The sequence below is a fragment of the Stegodyphus dumicola genome, chromosome 5, assembly GCF_044657685.1.
Source record: "Stegodyphus dumicola isolate Sdum_Otavi_A_Nest chromosome 5, ASM4465768v1".
In the NCBI taxonomy this organism is placed as follows: Eukaryota; Metazoa; Arthropoda; class Arachnida; order Araneae; family Eresidae; genus Stegodyphus; species Stegodyphus dumicola.
In genome coordinates, this window is record NC_140772.1 from 163,413,725 (window position 1) to 163,438,499 (window position 24,775).

At 29.0% G+C, this 24,775-nt stretch overlaps 2 long non-coding RNA genes across 9 annotated transcripts in view; one reads left to right on the forward strand and one right to left on the reverse strand.

Moving 5' to 3' along the window:
- Nucleotides 1-465, forward strand: part of LOC146997315 (uncharacterized) — a 33,355-nt gene extending 32,890 nt beyond the window's left edge. Inside the window, exon 2 of the long non-coding RNA XR_015041326.1 lies at nt 194-465. This is a non-coding gene — a long non-coding RNA (uncharacterized LOC146997315). The remainder of the gene's footprint in view (nt 1-193) is intronic.
- The window catches only part of LOC118200538 (uncharacterized), a 75,619-nt gene that overhangs the window by 20,246 nt on the left and 30,598 nt on the right, over nt 1-24,775 (reverse strand). For 6 of the 8 annotated variants that reach the window (XR_004760100.2, XR_015041323.1, XR_015041322.1 and 3 more), the window contains exons 2-3: nt 4,791-4,868; nt 1,099-4,679 (exon numbers count right to left, since the gene is read on the reverse strand). This is a non-coding gene — a long non-coding RNA (uncharacterized LOC118200538). The remainder of the gene's footprint in view (nt 1-1,098; nt 4,680-4,790; nt 4,869-24,775) is intronic. The other 2 variants (XR_004760101.2, XR_015041321.1) reach the window with 2 other exon arrangements.

Below are 24,775 nucleotides of genomic sequence, written 5' to 3' on the forward strand. Positions count from 1 at the left end.
TAGTGCAGTTCTCAAAGGCCAGTTACCTTAATGAAAGGAACGGAGGCCTTTTCAAGTAACTGCCTAGGCACTCTGGGCCACCAGTGCAGAGAACACACTGGTTAGCTCAAGAGGACAGCCCTATTGATGAATATGTTTGTTTAGAAGTATATTCTAAAATCGCAATAACTTCTCTGCATTGCGTTATTTCTAGATCACTCTATGGCCCGCACAGCTCTGATGACATAATAATTGGGAACTAAAACTGCCTCTGTAAAACAAAACTTTTCTCTTCGCCATGCTTCCATCCTTCATAACTACGCACTTCAGCTTTTGCTCTCTACTGTGCTAAGATGTAATTTCGCTGGCTTGCTTTCTATCTCAACAATATCAAAAATGTAAATCTTCTGTGGAAAGGCACGACTAGAGTGCCAAGTGATTGTGGCCATAAATATCAGTTGCAAATAAAAATGGAATTAAAACTGCCTCGACTGACAAGTTCTTTAGATATTACCAAGTTAGCATTACTAGCATACTACACAATCAAAATCTTCTTCAATATGGGTCTAATCACGCATCTACAGTGTTTCGTCTTTTCCTTTGCTTTTATTATGACATATATTTATGGACAGGAAAAAGGATGAATGGATTACCATCTTGCTATGAGCAAAATAAAATCTCTGGATATTATCAGCATGGGGAACTATATTTTAGTTAACATTCAAAAAGGGTTTTAAATAATAATAATAAATCAAATACAATGGATGGAAATGAAGATGATCTACATGGGGGAAAAATTGCTGATCAATGTAGCAAAAAATTCAATTTATTAGAATCAGGAGAGAAAGGGGAAAACAAAAAGCTGTTATGCATGTAAGAAAAATAAAGAATATGTAAAAGATTAAATTAGCAGCAAAAATTAATTTTAGAGAAAACTCTAACCCATTTTGCATTGCATTGAGAATCTGGATGCATACATGCACTTTTACAACACTATTAAACTGCAGAATCTGTTTTAATTAATGTGTTTGAGCCCTTTCATGCATGTGGTTTAAAACAAAGCTACAAGAATTTTGAATATGTTGTATAAAGTATTAAACTGACAAAACATTTATTTACTTTTTTTTCATATGTTTTGTTCTTCAAGGATTACCTGAGGTTTTTCTATGGGAAAATAAATGCAAATAATGGAAATTTTGTAAACCTAAACCAAATGTCAAGAGAATTAGAGAAGAAAATGGGAAACCTTTCTGAAAATAAATAATATTAGTGCAGTTAAAAAATAATGAAATATATAAAACATATACATTCAATTTATGGTACAAGTCACTTTTTTTACAGAGATTATATCAAATGTTTTTTTCTTTCAGAAAAATAATTTTATTCTTTATAAATATAAAAAATAGGTAATATTAATAAAAATAAAGCAAACCAAATTTATAAAGAAAAAATAAAGTCTCAGATTAATAATAAGAAATAACATGCAAATACAATCTATTACAAGGGGCTCTTAAATATATTATAAAAAATAGATGCATTCATGGAAGAGAATTTAGCATATTCACATAAGCTTGAAGTTACATTTATCAGAACATTTTGGTCACAAATGAACAAATTTCTATTTTATTAGCATAATTTATCATTAAATCTTTGTTAACTTCTTCAATAAATTAATATTTTCTAAAATATGCCAAAATGCATGTAATTTGAAATTTTCCATATACTTTAAATTCAGTTTCCTTAATTTAAAAAAATTTAAGAATATCAGATCTATGTAACAGACTCTTATGGAAAGCTTTCATTTTGATAATATGTGCTGCAACATATATCACCAAAATGCAAATAGTTGAATGTGCTATGTGCAGGATTCTAATTCAAGTGTTTGCATTTTGGTGGTCCTAATCAAAACTGCCTTACTTTGGATATTCCTTAATGACAAGATTGGTGATAGGATAAAGAAAAAATCAATATCTTCCTCATTCAGATTAAAAAGAAAATAATTGATAATACATTTTGAAGTTTCTAAAGAATTCTGGTACTCAAATCTCAGTAGAATAAAAAAATTTTTTTTGCAAATGTAGTGCAAAAGACATATTAATACTCAGATGGAAATTTATATCTTGAAAATTTAAATGAAATATTTCTAATGTTAATTTACTTTGAGAAATACTTCGAACAAAATGTATCATAAGGTAAAACAAAATAGACATACATTTAAAAAGACACTATTTTCACTTTTTTAAAAAAGATATATAGTAGAATTCCAATTATCAGGAATAACCGAGACCTCTGTTAATTCAGAAACTACTAAACAGTAAAATTTACTTCTCTTTCCCCTCTACAGTAAAGTATTTTTTGCACTCATTTAGAACCTAGTTAGCGAACTTTAATATCAAAGTACAGGACAAAGTCTGAAATCCAGACATCCATTATCTGGAATGATCTAAAATATGGACCTCAAAGCTGAAAACATTTTTTTATTAATGCTTTATGCATGCACATTTGATTTTTCTTTCCATATAATAAAACGTGGAGATTTTCACAAAAAATTCTGATTCTTAATTTCACTTAGGCACTAAATAAAATACCTCACTATGGAAAAACAATTACATAAGCATAAATTTGTGAGATTAATAATTTGGCTCCGTAGCTGAGTATTTACTTGGCATATGTCTCAAACCGAAACATTCACCTATTTTATATCCCTGACGCCGACCTGTAGAGTCATTATTTATTATATTTTGCTTTCATTACCGCATGTTTATCAATACATGACAGCTTTAGTAATAACTCATGCCGTGATGTCTAAACTTTTTTATATTAGTAATTGAATAACAAGAGTATGGCAACCTTTTATGCTAATATTACACTTGGCGATGATTATAGATTATTAAATGTGCTAAGAAATGTTGATGAGAAAAAATTCAACAAAAACTTCTTTTCATATGCTAAAAATACATCTTGTTAATGAAACACATAGGCCAAAAGATTACATTTAGTGCTATTTTAATTAAGAATAACTGATATGTTATTCACCATAAACCCAGAAGCGGCGGCAGAATATGTCGACACCGGACGGCAGAATTTAGAGAAGACGAAATTTTTGGAATTTGGGGAAGCACCAAGCGGCAAAATTAAGGGATGAGAAGTTTTTATGATTTAGGGAAAGCACTGGGATCCAAAGTTTAGACAGGGTGAAAATTTAGAACTTAGGAAAGCACTTTGTAGCAGAATTTAGGACCCGTAGAGACTGCACCAGGCGGTATCGAGCGCAAGCCCTAGATAAAGCCTTAAGTATATGTGGAAGTTTATTTATTCAGGACTCTGATTAGTTTGAAGCATGTGCAAGAAATAAACGTAGGTATAGTAAATAACTAAACTAATTAACTAACTAAACTCGTCGCCAATTTTGTGATACACAGCCAAGAATGTATAACGGACGCTATTAAGCTAGGCTAAAATTATCTTTACTGATTCTAAGGCATTTGAATTAATGTAGCAGATTGCGCTGCTCCCTGATGTTCTAATTTGATCCAGCTTATTATTTTTTGCAGATTGTTATTATTACGGCAATTTTATAAAAACTAAGCTTGAACTTTCGGTTATGTTAAAAAGAGTTTCCAATTCTGAAGTTGCCATAGGATCTACAAAGCGAAACCATGTTTCGATGTCCATTAAACAAAAAGTAATATTGCTGCAAAAAATGGATACAGGCATATCCACCTCAAAATTATGAGAGTTATGGCATTGGAAAGTTCACTGTATATGACACAAGAAAAAAGAACTTTTTGTGCGAGCATCTTAAACAACTTACATTGAAAGAAATGTTTAATAAAGTAAACAAATAAATACTAAGCTTTTTTTTTTTTTTTTTTTTTTTTTTTGTAAATTTTGATACTCTTTAGATCATAATTGTTGTTTATTTCATAAATTATGATTTCATATTTTTAATTGTATAATTTCTGCATGCCATCTTACCAGATTTAAATTGATGATCTATTATCCGGAAAAATCCCAAATACGGAATAGCCCAAGTCCCAACCAGTCCAGATTTCAGACTTTGTACTGTATTATTATTGAATTATCAATGCAACATTTCTGCACATTGCTTTCAGTGATGATGTTCTTAAAATGCAGTTCTAGTTGTAATTTATAGAAAGATACACATTTTATTATACAGTCATTTTATGTTACTCAAAGCAATGGAAAAATTGCGAACATATATACAAATTAATGATAAACATAATTTTACTACACCAAGAAACCAGAAGAAGCAATCCATACAGCTGAAGCTTGAGTTAACTAGGGTGCTACTGTATAAATAAATTTCCACTTTCTTAAAAATGAATGTATAAAATATTTCTATCACTTTGCCACATATCCCTGAAATTGACAGAACCATGACAATTTAATAATTATTAATCAGCCACAATTCATTTTGTGAGCTTTTAATGAAGGTACACTTCGAAAAGAACGATTACATATTTCACATACATAAGACCTTCCTAATGAATGCACCAGTATTAAATGAGTTCGAAGATTATCCTTTCGATTGAAACTTCTGCTGCACAAGTTGCATGTAAATGGACGTTCTCCAGTATGAATAATAACATGCCTTTTAAAATGACTTGAATCAAGTGTAGTGTAAGTGCAATCTGAACAATGATATCCACGCAATCTTTTTACACCATACACCAATCCTATAAATGAGAACTAAAATGATTATGTGCATACAGTATTGTTGTAAAAATAAGGAAAACACAAGTGGAGACTATAAATATGGAAGGGAACATTATAAGATTAATACTGACCAGCTGATGCATCTATAGAATTATCACTGATATGGAATGAATCTGGTGTTCCACTTCTGCTGTTAAAATATGCATCATCTGAAAAATAAGAATTTATCTATTAATAACACAAATACAATTTTTTTCAGCTATAAATTTAAAAGAAATGTATAGTAAACATCAACATGTATTTTCTTTATTTTATAGCATAAACAATATAACATACTAAATTATTTAGCAGTATTTAGAAAAACAAAAACACATATTCTAAAATCAAATAAAATCAAGACTAAAATTAAACAAGAACCAAGAGGAAAAGGGCATATAATGGCAATATGGAAATTTTATGTTATTTTAAAACTAAAAATTAAGTAAAACAATCATTGTAATGTTTTATTAAATTCTTGAATAAGTACATATTTTTAGATAAATAGAAAATGAGATATTTTAAATCTATGAAAGAATTTAATGTCTGTAATTTCTTTCCAATTTGAAAATGACAATTTTATTCTTAGAATGATAGTCAAGGATTCAAGTAAGTAAAATAAACTATTTCTATAGCTAATTGTTAAATTACACTTAGTATCATATTACCATTTAGCTTTTAAATTTGCATTGAAGAATTCTTTGCACATTAAATAAAACTATATTTTATCACAATTTTGTATTAACATTTATCAAAATTTTAATATTAACCATCTGAGTGGCTCGCATTTTTGGATCTGTCATGAAGACCTGTATTTAAAAAGCCTTTATTAGCTAAATTTGTATATTTACTTACTTTAGACTCTATTTTCATAAGCTTATATTTATATTATTAAAGAAAGTAAGAAAGTAAAATAGCATTAATTATAAGCTAATATATACCACGTGACAAAAAATCTCATGACCAGATAAAGCTGGCGATGGCTCTCAGTGTAAAAAAAAAAAAAAAAAAATAAATAAAAAATAAAAAAAATTTTAATTTGATGTGCTCCATTTAATTCTTCTAAACAGTAATAATTTTCTCAATTTAATGCTTAATGCAAACCTGTTATACTTTTTTAAAATAGGCTTTAGATCTTTCAAAATGCATGCACACTTTATAAGCAAACCAGCCATTAAATAATCATAAAAATATATTTTTCTTAAAAATATTAATAATCAATCTGAATGAAACTTTCCCACTGCAATAAATTTGATTATACTTAATATATAGAGATATTTTTTGCAAGTATGCTTATATTTAAGAAACCTAATAAAGAAAAACCAGTTAAAGAAAATTATTAGTAATAAATAAAACAAAGATTTATATGCAATTTCATAGAAGCAGTAAAAAGATTAAATTCTCCAAATCTTTACGTTTGAATCTGCAGATACTAGGATGAGCAGTACTTCACACATTAAATACTACTAAACGTAATCCTTTTTCACATCAGCTCTTAATTGGTAAATAAAAGTGTTGAAACTGTCTTTCAAATAAATCAGCAGAAAACTACTTTTATTGTTTGATAACAGTACATTTCTAATGACATATTAAAATAAAAACATTTTAGAAGTATAACTGAAAAGTTTATAGCTAAAACACAAATTATTCATAAACAGAGAGCCAAATTAATTTTGTTCACAGAACATCACAGATATTACATTGACATAAAGCAATTAAATAAATAAGCAACAATGAAAATACTGATATAACAGGTGTTACCACTTTGATATGTTTTGCTTAATATGTATATTAATACTTTTAGATATATTATAATCCTTACAGTTTTCAACAGTATACTAATAAAGAAAATTGTTTCTGGTAAAAATTAGTCAGATAATAATGATATTCTTCTGGTCACTTTATTTATTTTTTTGCAGCTGATAAATTATTTATACTTCATAAATGCAATTTTAGAATTTACAGCTAGATATATTTCTCATCTGAATAAAATCTCATAAAAGTTAACTATGCATAAATAATGTACAGTTTACATATTTCATAATGTCAGAATTTATTAAATAAGAGTTTAGAACATGAAAAAATGCCAAAATGCATAACACAGTCAACATTACTTTAATGGCTGGTTTTTTAGTATCTAGCAATAATATTCATTTTATTAAGTATGTAACTATAAATTTGTCATAATAAAAAGAAAACATTTCATGTTGTAATACAAAATATTAATGACTATGCTGTTGTGACTAATCTCATTTGTCTGACCTAATCAGCACAAGCCCACGATTTTTATTGTGGCGAGGAGTACAAGATAGCATCTGTCATTGGCAAAAGCCTCTGGTACCATATAGGTGAAAGTACGATTTTGCTCAGTTCCACACCAATTTTGAGGGGGTGTGGTATGAGGATCATCCAATCTCTTCCCCTACCTCCAGACCACATGAAAGGACTTTTGGCTTACCATGTATTTACAGTATCCTCATACTGCAAATACACTACACACTTACAACATCCATACCTTCTCTGGGATTCGAATGCAGGCCCTTTGGTACAGTAATCAGAGCTGCTAACAACTATTCCAATGGCTGGCATATATTAGTCACTAAAACAATTTATACCATTGGTAAAATCAAGTATTTGAGATCTAGTTTAATTTTCCACTTTAAAACATTTGCAAAGGTATCAATTTTTCTTTTCTCCAAAAGATTTTTCAAAATATATTTAGTTACATGCATTTCTGCTTAGTAAACTATACTATTAATTTTTTTCACAACAGAACTCTCAGAAATAATTTTAATTAGATTGACTGTATATAAAATTTTTTAAATCTTTGATCACATTACTGAATGTAATCACCCCACCAATGGCGAAGTGGTTAATAGATTGGGAGTTTGAACCAGGTCTGATCCCAGGCAAATGAGCTGGCTGTATGATTGGTTCTCATGGTTTTCTCCATGTACAACATGAATATGAATTTAGAAAGTCCTACTATGATTTATAAAGTAATACCTCTCTTTAGGTAGACAGCCATCATATGCTTTGCCATACTTCAATAATTTACCAACTGAACATTAGATTTTTAACATTAGTTCTAACTTTGAAAATAGCTTACACTGTATCCTTTTTTGTTTACAGAATAATCCCTATAAGATTCAAATTTTGACTTTTATTATTTTCCAAAAACAAAGTTTATGATTTTTTCAACACTTAACCAAAATTTAATTTATTATTATTCAGTTATAATTTTATTCAGTATTTTCATGAATGAAAAATCAGTGTTAATAGAGTCGCCATCAATAACTTTCATATAGTACATGGATATATTATATGTCCAGGAATTACAAAAGGAAAGAGTGGTCAAATTATATATATACACATGTACCACAACTTAAAATTTAAATATTACATTCAAAATTATAACAAACAAGTAAAAAAAAAAAAAAAAAAAACGAAAAATGTTTTAAGATATCTTCTAATAATTCACAATGAGTTATAAATGACAAATATATCACATATGATACAGTAAGATATAAACAGCTTATTACATGAGACATCTGGCCTTTTGAATCACATCTAAGAAAAAAGTTTATTTAACAGATTTAGTTAAAAAAAAAAAAATTAAAAACAGCTAAACAATAAAATAAAAGTTATCAAGTAACTACAAAGGCACAAATACACTGTAACCTCTAATGACCATCTCTGCAAAAAGATCAATTTGGATGGTCACCTAAGAGAAATTTGACTGATACATATGTCTAAACATATATCAACATTCATTCTTTAACATTTTCAAACAGAATAAAAACAAGGCACAATGCTAAATAATAATAATAAAAAAAGATATTAGGAAAGGTAAAATATTATGAATAAGTGTTTGAACTAGGTAAAATTGGCTAGAAATACAATACTTCCAAAACAGTAGACAATAACAAAATGTATATTGCTTGAAGTAAAACAAAAAGAAATACCGAATTACATTCCAGATTATCATTAGGAATTTAGAAATTTTTTCCATTGCAAAACCTAAATTTTAAATTAACATAATTTAACTATGAAATTAAGAGAACAAAAAGCTAAATATAGACAGACAAAAATATACATAAATTAATTAAAAATATCTTATACAAATAACACATTCCTAAGGAATATTAAACTTTAACATAGAAATCTTCTCTGTCCATTCAACACTAATGTCAAACATGCTGATGTATAGTATTTAGCTAATTGAAGAAATTAAAAGGAATTAAAATTGCTATATTTCAGCTACATATGGTCATTACAAATACATAAAAAAAAGCAATAAGAATTACAATAATACAATAAAATATAAAGGCTGCAATAATGATTAATAATTTTAAGATTTCTATATTTTTCATTTAGCAGGTCAGGTATTATATAAAAAAAGTTTTTGATATTACTCTCACAATTAAAGGGGGCAGGTAGTTCTACTATAAATTTTCAGGATCTGGCTTAAAAGGAAATATTTTATACTTTGCTCTAATATTTCTTTATTAACATTTAAAAATGTCACAGAATTTATTAGTAATTATACTCTCAAAAGAAGAAAAGAGTTTTTAAAAATGTATCTTTTATACTTCCAGACAATTTTTAAAGAATTTATTCCATTAGTAATCATATTTGTTAAAAAAATTTCTTTGAGAAGGTATAGATTTTTTAATGCACTTTTTTATACATGGTTTATTTTTAGTATGCCAAAGTAGTGAGTGCACAAGGACACCAATTAGTCCTGAATCCCTTAATATAGTGACTTTTTTAGTAGGTCATAAAATGTTTCAAAATATTCATATATATATTTATACAGAAGTTAATTGTACAAATATTTATATGCAATTAAAAATTAATTTATAGTTACCAATAGCAATAAGAATTACATATCTAATTCTGTTTTCCCCCAAACCTATTTACACAAATTCAAAATAAACATTTTATTGTCCGATTGTCAAACTGATTTAATATGATAGATGTCATACTGATTTAACACGGGGCAAGCCAAATTATTAGAATTTTCTAAGAATCCACAATACGTAAAAAGCAAAAATTCCATCATCCCTAATACGACTGAATTTCCAAGTATCATTACAATGGCACAGACAACTGACAGAGAAGGATTTGGTGATCCGCCTTTTGAAGATCTTGATGAATTGTTATCCAACAAAACCTCAACCAAAGACTAAATATTAGAGGTTTTCTTTGAGACTCCCAATCCCACAGAACATAGTGATAATGAAAAAAAAAAAAAAAAAACTTTTAAAACCAGTTTTAAATTATGATTTAGTAAAAGGTATGCGATGGCCAAAAAATTGGGTAATCATTTGCCAAACATGGCCCTTGTTGCCAACAAGGAACACACTGGGAAGTTTCAACATGAACTGAAATTGTTCACAACCTTTTATGCAACGGCCTAATCAAAACATGAACACAATAATTAACCTTCTAAAACCGGGCCGAAATTCTCATAATATAGCCTTCAGACCGGCGCGATCCGAAACAATTTTGCCCCCTCTTTGACATTTTCCTAATGAGAAAAGTCGTTAGTTCTCCTCCATGGATGAAGTAAAATTTACATGTTTGTCGGACGCTTACGTCCCATAGTAGAGGGGTTGCTAGATTTGTAATTTTTTCGATGATTATTTTGCTTTCATTTAAATGAAGTTCTAAATAAATAGTGCATAAATAAATATGCAGTACTGGATGCATATCCAGTGCACACTTTATTTAGAACAAAATGTATGCAATGTTTATATTTCACTCACTATTTCTAATCAATCTCGTAAATAATTTGTGAATTTTTTAACTTTGTTTTCACTCTTCATTTATATTCACGTATTTTCGTATTAGAAATTAGAAAGTGAGAACAAAATTTAACAAAATATAGTAAATACGGACTAGATTTGTAAGTATGCAGGCTGGAATGCGATTTTTTAATAACATATTTTCATTAATAAAATAATGGTAATGACTAATTTAATGAAATAATAATAATAATATTTATTACCATTAGATGATTAGAATGAGATTCAATACAATTAGATTTTGAGATGAACATACAGCAATAATAAAGCTTTACATAACAATAACAGAGATTTAAATCTGCTTTTTTCAATAATTTTGTTATTATAATATAAAAATCAAAATCCGAGATAACATTGGTTGCGTTTAATCATTTAACTTTAACAAATATTACATTGGACTATCAGGCAAAGAAGGTATATCTTTAACGAGAATTTTTCTTTGTAAAATTGGCTTTTGTTTATGTTAGCAGGGAAAAAAATCCGTGACTTATACATGCAATCATCAAAAGAATTTTGAGAACAGTTTTAAATGTTCATGAAGAATTAATTATACGTCAATTTCTTTTCATAGGTAGAAATTACGTCTAAAACCATCGTTATATTCAAAAGTTGAAGTCTATTTCATTTTGAACGAATATTCTATTTGCACATAATATATTTTCTAATTTATTTTAGAAAGAGTAATCTTTCACGTTTTCAAAAGAATAAGGAAATATTGGGTGTTGACACAATGTAGTAAATCTGTTTTTCATATTTCTTCCAGTAATGAAAACGATTACCCTGGAATATTTTCAAAGCAAAATTAAGAAAACCGTTTACGCCAAATTTTGCATAAAGTATCTTCTCGTGTATTTTTTTATTTAAAGTGTGGAATTTTCTCTTTGAAAATATCAAAAATCATTAAGAGCAAAATTAATTCAGGAGAAATAACTTTGAAATGCAATAATTCCATTGTAATATGAAATAGTGGAGAAAAGTGCAATACAGTTTATTTATTCACAAATAATCCCCCTCATATGCGTAATTTATGTACTGTCGATTGAGAAATATAGGTTAGTAAATTAAACCGGTTATTTCAATACTTTTCCTTTATCAATATTTTTACGGGCTCTTCAGTAGAGCGGTAAAGGTGGCTGAACACTTGTAGCTCGCTTGGGTTTGAATCCCGGATAAATAGTTGGATTCACGGTTTTTGTGTAATGTAAATGCAAGCCAGCTTCTCTTAGAAAGTCCTCCGCGAAGGCATAACTCCCCTTATACAGGTAATTGTTGTGTGCTTTGATGTAATTCAATAAGCGAACAAAATTAATCCAATCAATACCGAAGAACGGGTTGATTACATGTGGAGTTTTCCACCAGGAATGTAAATACGAGCAATTTTCTCTTAAAAAGGTTTACATGAAAGCATCCATCCCCTTAAGCAGATATCGTTCGCATGCTTTTCCGTAATCCAATCCTAATTTTCATACATTTAATAGTAAGTTGACATACACCTTATTACAGACAAAATAACAACCTTTTTTAAAGATATTTTTTTATCAACTTGTCTGAATTCCCTTTATCTTTTGAGGAGTATAAGAATTTCAGCAAATAAAACTGGCCGAAATTTTATAAAATGTAACTGATGTTTTGATTCAATTTAGAAGTAACGTGAGCTTTACTGATATTTAAATACTTTTTGGCAGATCTCATCCTAAAAGAGGGTCTAAAGATAAATTGATTTTATTTAATTTACAATCAATGAAAATTATTGAAAGCAATCACTGAATGAATGAAAATCAAAAAAACTATTATGCATACAATTGTCTCTTATTTATCTCCTGATAAATCAGACAAAATTGCTTGCATAATAGAAGCACTTTGAAAGAGTTAACAGTTCTTAAGGGTTTTATGCACTCCACAAAAAAATGTCAAAATAAAATCTTATTATTCATAAGTATGAAAAGGAAGTAAACGATAAAAGCGGTTTTACCTATTTTCTAGAAGGGCATTAAATCTAAAATATTAATCTATTCTTATTTGTTACGATTAAGAAACATTAAATATGGTAAGCTTAAAGAGCGTGCAAAATCGCTGACGTTTTAATGATAACAAAAGTCAGTACTAAAAAAATTAGCATTAAAATTATGAGACTGATTGAGAAAGAGATGGCCTCTATTTAATTTTCAAGTATATTGGCGCGAGACGAAACCTGCGGTTTTTGCCAAAATGTAGCCAAACTGATAAGAAGAGGGAAATAATGCGTAGCCAGCGGCTACTCTGAGCAGCGACAATGGACCACCCAAAGATCTGCAAAATGGGGAGGGCACGGATGGTACGACAGTTGTACCAATGCCGGCGTCTGAGAAAGTCATTCTCCTGGTACAACTGCTGTACCAGCCAGCTTCGAGAGGTTAATAGCAGAATTTATTCATAAATCCAGAATTATGAATAAATATGAATAAATTAATAATTCATTTTTATTCACAAAATAAAATTTATCATAATCAACATCCAGAGAAGATTCATGGTGATTTTATTCAACAGACAACAGAATTTTATTAATAGAGGAAGAAGATGGAGTCTGAAACATTTCTAGTGATGGAAGTGATATGAGAGTCACAACAAACATAACACCATTTATTGTTATAAAATGGGTAATACAATTTTTTGTTTGTTTGTTCATGAAGATTTTTTCATTTTTCATCTGAAACAGAAATTTACTTTAATACATTTTTATTACATATTAATTGCATGTCTACTTTGTTGAAATAAAATAAGCTTAAAAAGAATATTTTCAAATGACCTTTTTTTTTTCTAAAATGTTTGCTGATTTTTTAGATTTTCTTTTTTTCCATAGACACACTTTTTTCCCACATGAATTTTTTTTTCATGCATCCTTCAGTAAGGTATTTCTTGTCTAAAAACATAATTATGTGTACATGCTTATTTATTTTTATTTTATCTGCATGCTATTCTTCTCTTCTACAAATTTCATTTTTCTCCACTTTTTATAAAGCAAATACAGATGCATGCAAATATGGGAAACATAGGCCTATGAGAGATTATTACCATAATCCTAATTATCATAATCTATCCCTTCTCGCTGATTTTTTTTACTATTATTGAAAATTATTTTGCAACTTCTCTTTCTTTCTATGATTTAAAAAAACTATTTGATGTTTAATGAAACACATTTTATAAATAAATATTCATTTACCCCTAATATTAAAAATTCATACTAAAAAATTACAGTGATCTTTTCATAAAGAATGCAGACTGTAAAATACATTTCTTATAAAATCACAGGAATGCAATTAAAATGCTATTTATTACAATATGAGTATTTTAAGGAATATACATAAAAGATACGTATACTTTAAGGAATGCTTTGGAAGAAAAAACTGTAAGAAAATAGGCATCTAACATAAAATTATATATTAAGCATATGAAATGATGTTTCACTTTTTAAAATCAGTAATATTCCAGCTTAAAAATCTTCTAAATATAATTCATGTACTCAAAATCTAATTAATATCTATTTTGAAATAAAAGTAAAAACAATGTATAAATAAAACTGTCAGCATGTACTTTGAGCCTAACCTCTGAATTGCATACAGAGAGAAAGGTAGTACCTTTAATTATTACATTATCGTGTATTTTTATTGAAGATAGAAATATCCTTAAAATTTGAAGTCTTTATGATTGTTAGAAGTACTAAAACTTGTTGAAAGTTTTGATACCATAAAAATAAGTTCAATAAAAATGTTTAAAGATTTTTTTTAAAAATCACTTCACATTTTAGATACATGTGTTTATAAATATTCTACCAACAAAACATTGCATTTCATGCTTCATTATGAGTAAATCATTCTCAGCAATCACAAACAGAATCAATGCATGCAATGACTAATATGTGATACAGATAAGATTTTATTTACTTGTGATCTATTGAAAAGTTGGTTAGCAGTGAAAATATAATATAAGAATAAAAATTTCAATAATGTGTCTTGTTTTTAGAATATGGAAATAATTTTATTATGTATTTTTATACATGTTTTTCAAGTTATTATGTAAAACATACAGAATACAGAGTGAATTGGAGATCATTAGCTAGTTAATAACAAAATTATTAAACCTGAGTGCATTTTTTAAATGAGTATGTTTTCTGTATTTAATGACAGGAAATCAAAAATTCAATGAAAGAAATATCATTTAATTTTTCACAGTTTTTCAACTAAATATTGAAACCAGTCAAAATTACACTAAAAGGGAAAAAATAATAGTATTATTGAAATGTCACACATATATATTATTGACATTAAAATTTTTAAAGTATAAAAGCTTAACTAAATTTCAAAAATAGTTTGCTAAAAGTAAAAAAATATTTACTGATATTAATAAAAAAGAACTTAATTATTAAAAATAATAAATTAAAAAAGAACACTGTTAATTCTTTTTGGTTATTTTTGACACAAATTGACTTCTTAAAGTTTTAAAGAGCCCAAGAATTTTGATTCAAATTTTTACTAGAAAAAATATAATGCATATTTGAATTTTTTTGAAAAAAAGTGAAAGAATTTCCCTTTTGAGAAAGTTTTGAATACTCTCAGACTGTAAACCAAATTTAATTCTCTAATTAATTTGAAACATAGTTCAGCCTGCTTTAAATAATATGTTAACCAGTGTGTTTAATATGTCAAGAAGTTTTCTCATAAAAATTATGAAGCTTTGATCATCTATCAATTTTTCCAGATATCCAAGAACATCTATCAATTTTTATTATCCAGATAAAAAAGAAAGAATTTGCATTATATTCAAGGATGCAGACAGAAGGTTGTAAAATAGCTCACACTAGCAAATGTATTTCCAACAGCATCCAACCATTCTTATAATATTGCTTTACGGAATGCAGGATCAGGGAGACAACATATGTGGTCTGAAGAGAAAAAGAACTGATTCTACCAATCAAAAAGTAGGTATAACACAAGAACAGGCTATACAAATTAACAAGATAATTAAAAAAAAAACCTCTTTTAGTAAAAATACAAAAGTCTAAAGAAGAATCAATAAGACGGCTGATATACTAAAAAATCTCTATGTAACTTTTCAAAAATATTTATTTTTTCAACACAACTTGATGAGTTAACTTTCCCGAGGAATTAAACCTTGCTTTTTCTTTTATGCGCATTTGAAATAGAATCAACAATTTCCCAACAGTTATTATTTGCTTGCATTTTACAAACTAATACTAAAGAAAAATATTTCGGAAGAGAAATAAATTTTCTTCAATAAAATATACTCCAGCAATATTTGGATGCTAGAATAGCACATATAGAAGCAGAAATACAAAATACACTTTGGATAACAGGTTACTTGGGCAGCTCTATATTGAAAACGATGAAAGTTTCTTCATCTGCTTCTTCTTCAAATTTGCAGGACCAAGGTAATGATCAGAATCCAATATAAAAAAATAATAATGTAATTTCTACATTCATTGTAAAGCTTCAAATGCATAAATGAAACTTGTGACGAGGAGACTTTATCCACTTTCGGCTATGTGAAAAAATGAAGATGTATCCCAACATGTAGAAGTTCTGGAATTAGATTTCAAGAAATGATTTCAAAATATTTAAAAACGAATGTACTTGTTTGGCTTTTGGATCCATTTTCCTGTACAATTTTACAAGCATCTTCAAACTTAGAAGAAGAATTTATAACATTAAAAGCAAATGAACAGCTGAAATTTGGATCTGAATTGAGCTGTAAAACCAAATTCATAAAATTTATCCTTGCCTAAAGAAATATTGTACAGAAATTTCTCACAGCAATCCCTTCACCTTATTTAGGGAAACATGAATTCAGTGCAGTAATAACTAATAAGTAAACAAAGAAATCAGTTGTAGCTAACTAATCGCCAAGATCTGAAAATGTTGCAAACAAAAATTGAGCAATACACTAATAAACTGGCAGAAGCTTATCAAGCTCATCCTTCTCTATAAACTTATTATTTTAGTGCACACTTCTGTATTTAAACAGTAAAATTCTGACTACTTGACATTCAACCAACTGAAAAGCTCAAGTAACCAAAACATCTTAGAATTTTAGAAGTCCCCCCCCCCAAAAAAAAAAAATTAAGCAAATGACACGACTCGTAAAGTCATTACAAAGCTCGTATAGGGCATGATTTAGCACCAGTAATGGATAAGCACGAGAACACAATTAAAAGATTACCTTGGGTTTATGCAAATCCAATTTATTCTCAATGAGCTAGTTTAGTTTTGGAATGAAAGGATATAAGTTAACTGCTATTTATCTATTTTCTCCTTTCCATTTTGAGGGGGAAAGAAAAGGCTCATGTCTGAGACTGCCTTTTATGGAATAGCATGCAGTAAAGCATTTTCAATATTATGGAATCCTGGCATCAAGATAAGTGTGTGTCAAAGAGCATGATATGTAACTTTATTTGATTAGGTTTATGTTGGGTTACACATATGTTGTTGGGGTAGTTTGACAACCACTGTCACAACCATGAGCACAAACACACATGTACTATGTAGTGAAGATTTCCCCTCCCCCTGTTTATTTTCACAGCATTCAAAATGTGCAAACTTAAGTGGGCAAAAAATTACTTTTAAGTAATATAAGTTGATATGCTGATCATTATTTGTAATTAACTGATTACAATGTACTTAAATTTTGAGCATTTATTTATTTATTCATATACTGGTAAGGATATGAATGTTTTAAATTTTGCTATATATACATAATTTTATGATATAGAGTAATAAATTACTATTACTGTATAATAGTTATTATAATTCGTTCATTATTATTTTTTATTGTAATGACTTTTATTATCATATTATCATTACAATGAATAATAATTATAATAATTTTAAGATAAATAATAATTATATATCTTTATATTTAAGATAAAATTCTCCCTCCCTCTTTTTTTTTTAAAATCCACTGGAAGGCACTTCCTTAATCAGCACTGGCCACTCCCCTAAAGCCAAATGTGGTGGCCATTTCATTGCAAAGGCACCTAATAGGTGGCCACCACTGTCTCATATGAAGGAAAAGATAGTTACAACCATGCCTTCTTCTGGATTAGAACTCTAGCCCTTCGATATCATAGTAGGCTCCCCTAACCACTATACAGTCTAGGTGGCAGTAAAATCCATGCACATTAGTACACACTGAAAAAGAAGAAATGTCTTTATAATTAGTTATACTAAATGCAAATTAATAAACCATTATTATAATTATTTAATTAATTATAATTATTATACTATAATAAATAATCATTACATTTTTTTTATTTTTGTGCTAAAATCTGCATGAATACATATTGGGGGGGATTAAAAAATTCTTTTATAAAAGACAATAATATTGACAAAGGACATGTTAAATCAATGATAATCTGGGCAGAACCTGTTCAAATAGGATGAAAACCAGTTGAACCTTTTTTCAGGAGCTGGGAAGGCTATTCCAGGCACTGCATCCACAGGGCGTTTTCTTGCTCTTCCCCTTTGCATTTGGCAAACAGGAGAGTGTGAAATCTTCACTTGTAAAAATCTTGGGTAGAAAAATCTACGTTTTTACCTTATTTTTTTAAACTACAAAAATAATATTTCTGCTAAACTCACATAAAAATATAGTTCTATGATTTTCATGATCTTATTTTTTAAAAGTAAAGGATGAAATATGCATTGTTCACATAAAAAATTTCAGCATTCTTGATATCCAAGTTACAAATCAATGTGAATCAGAATTTATATCTGTGAATATGAACCAAAGGCTCAAAAGATGACTGATGACAAGAATCACTCAATGACATGGGGACTTTTTTTTCTTCGAGAGTAAATTCCTTCTTTCTGGCCAACAGTGAATATTCATGTGACCCCTCTACTTGCAGCATGTAATTAATACCCCTTCTGGAAGATTTTGTGAGAATGCTAGCCAAGATTGCATTTGTGATGGTCAAACTATTATTTGAATATGGCATGGCACCAAGGGCCATCTATTTAAGGGGTGGGATACCTTCATGGAGGACTTTCAGGAAACTAGCTTGTACTCAAGTTACGCATGGAAAAAATCATGAAACCAACCATACAACCAGCACATTCTCCTAGGATTGAACCCAGGCAAATTTCTGAGTAATGGTGGTCTTCCCACTGATGGAGTGATGACGGCTTTTTTTTTTTTTTTTTTTTTTTTTTTAAGGAAAAACAATGGTAATATAATGTGAAAAATTATGATAAGCAATTCCTTTTTTTTTCATATGCTATACAGTCAAAAGTCGTTAATTCGAACACCCATAATCCGGAACGATCAATAATCTGGACCTCAAAGCTACAAACTTTCTGCGCATGCGTCGCGCGTAAGACCTTTATGGCTGCGAATATGCGTGTGCGCATGCGGGTTTAATGTATAACGGACAGTATAAGCTAAAATTATCTCATTCAGTTAATGTTGCAGATTGCGTTGTTCCTTAATCTTCGAATTGGATCCAGCTTATTATTTTTTGCAGATTGTTAGAGCAATTTTATAAAAGTAAGCTTGAACTTTCGATTATGTCAAATAGAATTTCCGATATATATTTACTAATATGTAAAGGATCTACAAAGCGAAAGTATGTTTCGAAGTCCATTAAACAAAAAGTGGAATTGCTGCAAAAAATGGATAAAGGCATATCCTTTGTTTCTCTAACCATTCCGAAATCCATTTATCAATTTCACGCTGCTCTGCAGGGGGGGGGGGACGCCGTGGCGCGCAATGAAATGGAAATTGATCTGTCAGAACTATTCTTATCTTCAGGGCAGATATTTTTATTTTATTTCGCTAATAATTCCTTACTAAATGTAGTATTTCATCTAGATGTACTCCGTCTTTGATATGATTTAAATCAAATTCCTCGTCATTATAATTCGCTTCCGATAGTGAAGAAAGTGAAACAGAGGTTATTGAAAACAAAAAAATTTCGATTGACAAATTAGTCGGTATTCTCGACACAGCAATTATAGGACTTAAACAGCGAAACTTTGTAACTGAACAAGAAATTATGTCTGTTTAGAGAAAGTATTATCACATAAAACGAAGCAACTTAAACAACTTACATTGAAAAAAATTTTTAATAAAGTAAACAAAAAAATATTAAGCTTTTTTTTTGTAAATTTTGATACCCTTTAGATCATAATTGTTCTTTATTTTATATATTACGGTTTCATATTTTTAATTTTATAATTTCTGCATGTCATCTTACTAGATTTAAACTGACGATCTATAATCCGGAAAAATCGATAATCCGGAATCGAAGTCCCGACGAGTCCGGATTAACGACTTTTGACTGTATTCATAATTTCCATCTATTGATTATTTAACTATGAAGAATAATCCATTCCTTTAAAATTCTGACTGATGCAAATTTGGCGACATCCCTGCCAACTCTTAACATAGATGAAATTTCAAAATCAGATAAGATAAAATTTTATTTTCATATATTTAGCGTCTACAGTATACATTGGCTTTTATGATTGATATGTGATTTTTTCTATAATCTTATATAATTTTAAATGTAGGCTTTTGATAATAACAAATAAGTTAGTTAATGACACACAAGATTACGGACTTCATAATCTTAAGGTAGAAATTTCTTTCATTTTATGGTTTCTCAACCATGAATTTAATTTTTTTATGTTCAACTTTCCTCAACTTCAAGGTTTTATTGAAATTCAGTTAAGAATTTAATAAAGTTAGGGGGGGGAAACATGAAATTGGTACCTTTGGTGCAGGTAATAATCATAACAAAAATGTATGATTTTTTGCCAACATTTTGGTAGTTTTTCAGAGCCTTCTGATTCTGTATTAAGACAGAAACTTGGTGGTCGCAAGTCCAAAAACAGAAAACCTCATTTTGGATGTCCAGTGCAGAATGAAAGATTGCATCAGCAAGATGTGGCTGCAGGTAAGAAAAAAGGTACAAGTCCGAAAGAGCAATGCCGGGGCTACATTGGTGGATGTAGCAAAAGAATCCATTTGAGTCCGTACATAGTCCAAATGGTGAATGCAGGCAGACACATGCAGTCTTGCATTATCTTGATGCAACATTACTTTTTGCACTCTCAGTTTGACATTTTTACTTGATAGCAGTGTCAACATGGATTAGCATCTCAGTGCACACCTTACTGTCGCAGATTTTACCTTTTTCCAGATACTCTTTGCGGATAATACCATGGCAATCCCACCAGATACAAAACATGATCTTTTTGTTAGTCAAACTGTGCTTTACGACGCTGTCAATGGGCTCACCAGGTGCAGACCAATCCCCTTTTTGGTCTGTGTTGTTGGATGTAAATCCAATTTTTATCACAAGTAACAATTCGGTCCAGAATTTTGTCCTCACTTTGATATTCGAGCAGATTAGTTCAGGCCTGAACACATTTGTTCTCATCTGCTTGAATTCAAGTGGTTGCACACTGATCTTCTACAAGTTCTTGCAGGTGGGCCTCATCAACATCAGAGAAGCAGCCAGAGCACTCTGCTTCATGAATGCCATAATGCTTGTTTTTGAACAGTACCAAGTTCATTGTATCATATATACAACATTAGTACGTAAAGATTAACAGTACATTAGTAACACATGATTTGGTGACATTCTGTAGCTGACATTTTGCAACAGAACTGGAAGTAAATAATAGTTCTAATCTGGTAGCATTATAGTTCCATTTCAGACACCTTGTACGTAATAATAATATTTTTTTACAAATTTCACAACACGGTTTTCTAAAGCAAGTCTTTTCTTTCAAATGCCAAAAATAGATTGATAAAATATGGTTAAATACCCCAATGTTAATTGTTTGCATAGACGATATTTACGGTGGCGGAAAACTTTCATTAAAACCCGATATTTACAATTAATTTCATTAATACAAATTCATTGTTATTGTTTTCTTACATATTTTTATAAAAGATATAGATGTATTCTTCATGGGTATCATTCAGCATTCAGTTTTTTAATGCCGTTTAGAAAGCAGTAAACCTAAAAAGTTTGAGAAACACTGATTTATAGCATATTATTAATAGAAGTTATTGAAATGATACAATATGTTTCAAGTAAACAGTTTCATAACATCCCAAGAATACTTAATTTAAATAAATAAATTATTACTAAATGAAAAAGAACTGAACATACATAGATACATGTGATACTATATAATATTTTAAACACTGCTACATATAATGCAGCATTTTTCTCATTTATAATCTTCACTGATTACAAGACCTTATTTTAAAATCTATGGAAATAACAAATGATGGTAACAGTGAAATTAACATACGCAAAAAAGATGGAGGTCAAAATTTTCTTTTAGCGCTGAAAACCATTAAATTAATTGGATTTTAATAAATTGTATTTTATAAAAATGTATGTGTGCTGGTGATTAAATGGCTATTTCCCCTCTAAAAGACAAAAACTATAAAATATGACACAGACTGAACAGTTGGAACAGACCCCCAAAATGATATTTTCTTCATTTAATATTAAAGTGAAATTATACACTTAATGATCAAGCTTTAGAATTTCTGTTTTTGCACCAATGGACATAACAGAAAATAATCTTCCAAGTAAAGTTTACTTTGAATATTCGATGTAATAAACAGATTCTGTACTAAGACAGACCTTTTTTTGGAAACGAAAACTTTTTTTATTGTTGTACATTCTGTATTTTTAAATTCTGACATCAAAAAATGTATGTTTTATTATATCTTAAAACTGTCACAAATTATAAAAGTAACAACATTTTGAAATTTCATAGATTACTAAATTGACATTTCACCTTTTTAAAACAATAATAACACTAAAAAATTCTAAAAAATTTTTAATTATAATGAATACCTAATACCATATTTCCCTTTTTTTTTTTTCAGCATATCATTTAGAAATTTCTGATTTATGGTAAAAACATAAAATGTAGACATAAATAAGAGTATTTTGTATAAGTAAAAAATAACATAATTGAAACTGAAAAGTCCTTTGAAATACATGATATAATAATATTAGTGTTTCTGTGATTTTTAATATGTTTTGATAATCATTTAAACTGTCTCTTTAAAAACAGTACACATCATGCATTTTCCCCCTTCAGGCTTTCAAGTGGTAAAATTAGAAGATAAAGGGAGATATGCAAGTAAACATTGTACAATAAAATATCTGAGTAAATATTTTTTGATCGTCATTACATTAATTAGAATCTTTCCAACAAATGTTTTCAATATATCATAATAAAGTGCTCACTAAGATTTTATTCACTTAACTTTTAGGTTTCTGATAATTTCAAGAAATAACTTTTTCTTTTAATTTTATCATCCATTGTTACCTTAGAAATTACTCAAGGATTTATAGGTCCAAGATCTCACATATTGAAAAAACATGCATTAGCCAGTTTCATGGTTTGGATTTCAAGAGTATTTCCTCATTGTTCAGTCTATAGTATCAATGCCAAACCTTGTGGAATTATAAGAATAATATTCTTTTCAAAATTTTTCTCAAAGATTCTAGAGTATAATTTATTTTTTGTTTATTGTTTCTGATGTAACTCAATCCATTTCCTCTGAAATTCTACATGATTTAGAGATGTGAACAAGCTGTCAGTTGTTATATTTTAATGTTGAAATAAACTCCTTTAATGATGAACAGAATTTTAACTTATGCTTATATCAATTGATCTGGGTCATCCTTTCAGAAAATGTAAATGCATCAATTACATATTATGAACTGTCATTCTATAGCCAATAAATTTTTTTTTGCCAAATTTATCTAATTTGCTTGTAAAAATTTAAACTAATTTAAAAGCAAAATTTACTAATAATTACTGCTAAAAATTTACTCATAATTTTAACAGTAACAATAAACAGTTGCTTATTCATAGTCATGTTTTTTCTGGTTTTTAACAAACAAAAAGAACACCATTTTCACTTTATGCTCATATCAATTGACCTAGAATCATCTTTCTCAGAATATGTAAATACAGAGATTTGACATCTATAGCTGACAAAAATTTTCTGCCATATTTATCTAATTTGCTTGGGATAGAATGCAAAAATTTACTCATGATTTTAAAGGAAATGGCTGCTTATTATGTAATTATGTAAAGAAAACATTTTTATATCCAGCATGCAAGACTGTGTATCAGAAATTCTAAAGACATGCTCTTTTAAATGTATTGTGATATTGCTGCTGAATTGAATTTTATGGTTTAAATGCAAAGAACATGATATTTAATAAATAAAGATAACACACAAAATGTTTAAAAAAAAACCCCTTTGGACATAGTGTAAAATCTGAAAGCATTCGGATATTTTTTAACTCTTTATTATCTCCAGCATAAATATGTAGGAGGGAGTGGAGTAAATTTGACATTCTACACTTTGAGAGTATCAGCAAGTTTGAAATTTGAATCATGGATAGGCCTCGATAAGACATACTAATCATGTGCACTATTTGTGCCATTTGCAAGTGCTATAAAAGGAGAGAACACTTAACCATTTCCCAAACTGGAATTAGTGTTTTCTTATTGTTATTTTGCATGAAAGGCTTTTATATTCCTTGTTGGGAAAAACAGCAATCATTCAAGCAAGCTTATGTGTTTGACAGAACTGTTGCTTATAGAAATTTTAGATTATCCTTCATAGAAAGCAGTGTTAATGTTGGAAAAAATTAAGCCATGTTGAAACAAATGTGAAATTGATGGGTGCAAAAGGGGTGGACAAACCAGTGAGAGATTGTATCAGCTTTATCACACCACCACGTGAGAGGACAGGCATGTTGTGCATATGGCAGTTATAGATTACGCAGGCAAATCAGTAAGTGTAATGCAAGAATTATGGTCTGCTGTACGATGACCTGTCAGCACATGCAATTTGATGTTATCTGAAGAAGGGAGTATCTTCTCAAGGTGTCAGTTTTTGTCATTACCATTGAACCTATGGCCCTTATTTCAGGTGTAATTTCAGGTGCCCTTATTTCAGATGTACCATTGAACCTATGGCCCTTATTTCAGGTGTCAGTAAATTGGATGTATAGAAAACTTTTTATGTGTTAAAAACTGGAGAAACCATTAGGTTTCTTTTTATGTGTTAAAAACTGGAGTAACCATTAGGTTTCTTTTTATGTGTTAAAAACTGGAGTAACCATTAGGTTTCTCCAGTTGTTAACACATAAAAAGTTTTCTATACATCCAATTTACACCTGAAATAAGGGCAAATTTGTTGAATGAATATATTGCATG